Source organism: Gadus macrocephalus, chromosome 16, assembly GCF_031168955.1.
Source record: "Gadus macrocephalus chromosome 16, ASM3116895v1".
Taxonomy (NCBI): domain Eukaryota; kingdom Metazoa; phylum Chordata; class Actinopteri; order Gadiformes; family Gadidae; genus Gadus; species Gadus macrocephalus.
Genome location: NC_082397.1, coordinates 26,690,586 through 26,694,250, shown reverse-complemented (window position 1 = coordinate 26,694,250; position 3,665 = coordinate 26,690,586). Strand labels below are relative to the sequence as shown.

The 3,665-nt window shown below is 46.0% G+C and overlaps 1 long non-coding RNA gene across 1 annotated transcript; it reads left to right on the top strand.

Moving 5' to 3' along the window:
• The first annotated feature begins 1,938 nt into the window (after positions 1 to 1,938).
• On the top strand, positions 1,939 to 2,803 carry LOC132475077 (uncharacterized). The gene is made up of 2 exons (XR_009529801.1): positions 1,939 to 2,077; positions 2,304 to 2,803. It is a non-coding gene; the product is annotated as an uncharacterized LOC132475077 (long non-coding RNA).
• The last annotated feature ends 862 nt before the right edge of the window (positions 2,804 to 3,665 follow it).

Here is a 3,665-nt window from a genome sequence, read left to right as displayed (position 1 = left end):
CTGTAAACAATGCAACGTGTGCGAACTCCTGTACCCGTCTGTCTGTGAGAGTCACAGGCCCAGTAAGAGCCAAAATAAGATTTGGGGAACTATGAAGACTGGGACCCAAAGGTATGACCTTAAAAGATGTAATGTGAGGAATAACGAAGTGACCACATCTAAGGGCAAAAAATGTACCTCAATAGACATAATGAAAAGCTACATGTGTGAAGCACATTAAGTTACACCAATCACAGGAGCACTAACAACAGTCTTTTTATTCAGCAAAACGATAAAAAAAAAAAAAAAAAAGTCTCAACGGGGGGGGGGGGGGGGGGGGGGGGGGGAGAACACACTGACGCCATCCTCAGTGAGGTGGACGCCACTCTCGCTTCGTCGCCCGACATCGCCGTCACCGCCGCCATAGCTGCCAAGCGCCACCATTATGCTGCATCATCAGACTACTGGAGTCGTGTGGCGCAGGCATCACGGGGAGGGGGGAGGGGGAGAGGTGTTTGACTCAAAAGAGGCAAACACCTTCAGGTTTCTCCTGTCCATCATCTCCACACAGAAGAGTTCATAGTCAGTTTGTAATTGGAATGAGAATTGGAATGGTTACCATGCTTCTTCCTCATCCCCGCCGTCATGGGATTTGCGCTGTACTGATGCTGCCCTCTGCTCCCAACCTTCCATCCCAATGACCTCTGGGAGAGAGACGCTGTCCTTGAAGGACTGTACCTGGCACCATGCTGCTGCCTGAATTGTGTCCTTCAGGACAACATCCTCTTCCTTGAAGAAAAAAGAAAAATTATTCGTGTCTGTACTTGACACCCTACTCTCCCAAACCACAACATGGTATGCAAACAAAGGCTACTACTACTGATGAGTTTTCAGTGATAAAAAACACTATTCGACTAGTTATCAGACTATTTCATCTGGCTATACATACAACCTCCAGCATTACACACATATTACATACCAGGTTCCCAGGTTCCAGTTCCTGGTCTTCAGTTTTGTCTGGAAATAAAACAGATTGTTGTCTGTAATGTTGAGTAGGCTAATACAATGGAATAATAAAAGTAGGCCCTAGTAGTGCAATAGATCAGCCATGGAGTAGGCTATAACTTGCATATTGATGGAGATATGTGTACAACTTAATTTGGAAGTAGAAGCCTAATAGAATCAATCATATCTCACAAATACTCTGAATATGTGTAGGCCTACATGGATTCACCTGGATTAACAGTCTATACATTACCTGATCCTTCAGAGCTGGATGCTGTTGGAGCAACTCTAGCCCTTTTTGTGCAGAGATCTTTATCCTGAAATGTATTAGTGGTGGGAGGGTGGTAAGACTATAGTCTTTCACAATTGCTCTAAGACAACATCACACATTACAGTATATGACACGTACGTACCAATAGCTTTATTCCCTCCCGTCTTCTCTTCCTGCTTCCTGAAAGCTCCTCTGCAGACCTTGGTGAGTAAATGGCATACATTACATATTTTCAATATTTCAATACATTTTGGCAAGTTTGTTACAGTGAAGCAAATTATTTCAGAACTGTAAAGGAAACGTTAAACCCAATTTAAGACACTTACGGCATGGGGAAGTTCTTCAAAAGAACCAGGCACCACCATCGCCGTATTTGCTTCATGTTTGACTGACAAAAGAAACAATATTCAAATGGATTAACAAATACAAATCAAAAAAACCTTGCCTCCACTAGTGATGATACACTTATGTAAACATACCTCAGCAGGGGTATCCACTCATGTGGACTGAGTGCCGGCCCCCTCCATGTGGGCGGAGTGCCGGCCCCCTCCATGTGGGCGGAGGGCCGGCCCCCTCCATGTGGGCGGAGGGCCGGCCCCCTCCATGTGGACTGAGTGCCCGCCCCCTCCATGTGGGCTCCGTCTGCGGGCTGCAGTCAGGGGCTTCTCGGTTAGCGTGGAGAGTAGTGAGCACATGTAGAGAAAGAAACCTGACCGGACTGAGAGCTAAGAGGAGGCATCGTAGTGTGGGAAGCAGTTAAGTTTTATCGTGAGGTCGACTACTCGTGGTCCTGATTTAAACTTCTTTGTGACCTGCAAAAAGGTGAATACAATGTGTATGCCTCCATTGTGCTATATCTAACTGTTATAGTAACGAAGAGTACTGGATGTGTAACGCGGTTAGCGACGTGCTAGTTAGCGGTAGCATTCTGTGTTAATGTGCCCGCATATCGTAGTTTTGTATTGTGACTTAAGTTAACGCAAAGCTAATGCTAGTTCGATATGAAATAGTGTTTGATATTATGGCTCATTGGATAATATGCTTAAAGGAGCTGGACGTTGGAGAGAGAGGGGTTTCCAGCAGATGGCCCTGCTGTTTCTGTGTTTTCTTCCTTGTGACTTCGCCACCGCCATTGCCCACGTGTGTGTTTGGATTGCCACCGCCATTGCCATTATCTTCGTGAGAATATCATCCCCCAATCCCTTTCTGCCCCTACTAATTACACCCTGGATTTCGTGAGTACTGAATTACACATTGCACGTGATTTTATTTTGAGCTCAACGCTGAGTGAAGCGGCCAGTACAGTTTTTAGGCCCCACCGCACACAAGCTTCAACTAACAGGCCTGCAACGGGTTAACCTCATTTAAAGTGTGTTGTTAATTTGATTGTGTGTGGTACATTGAGTTTGCATTGTTGTAAATTGGAGAATCCCGTGCATCTGATTTTATTTATTTTATTTGTTTATTTGTTTTCTTTTCCTAAAATACATTCGACTAGTATTTAATTTTCTTGAATAAATATGTGATTGAATACTTTTACATTTAAAATACAGTTGTGGTGGTCATTTATTAAAATTATCCAACAGTAACATATGAATCAAAGTTGTAGTTTCCTACAACGAGCCCATTTATTATTTAACTACATGGGACAAGGGTTACACACGTAGTTCAATATTACTCACTCTTCACGAACGCATTCTCTGTCATGGCATGTTAAGCAGTCGCGCGCAACGAGCTCTGGCGCAGCCCCGTACAACTCGTAACTCTAGGACCCTACGACGCTACCTGGGCTGCCCAAAGTGCCTGAATAGAAATAACGCTATATATTATACGATACGATATTACAAACTAATAGGGAATTTACAACAGCCGCCCCCTGAATAGCATGGCTATTATGTAAACAAAATAAATTCCCTAAGGTGCTACAGGAATCCCTGGATCAGCGTCGTCGTCCGGAACAGCTGGCAGCCGGACAAGGCGTGCTACTGGTCGCAGGTAAGTCTTGTCCCCCACTTGGACCTCAGCAGACCGGATGCATCCATCGGCACTGGCATTCAGCCTGACCACCTTCCCAACGGGCCAATGAGCACGCGGCAGCTGAGGATCGACGATCATCACGACAGTGTCCTGGAGAAGATCATCGGTAGGTTGGTGCCACTTCTGGCGGACCAGCTCGGGAAGTTCCCTCTCCCAGCTGGACCAGGCCTCAAGGATGTCAGGAGGAAGGTTTGGGTCGTCCCAGCTCCTCTTCTTCGCCCACAGTTTCTGGACGAGAACCTTGGCCCGCGTTGTGTAGGGAATGATGAATCCAAGAGGATCATATTGTCTGGCCAGCACCTTGTACACGTGGCGCATGGTGGGAAACTCGCTCTCCATCGGCTTGGGCTTGTAGCCAAGTTGATCGGTCGGA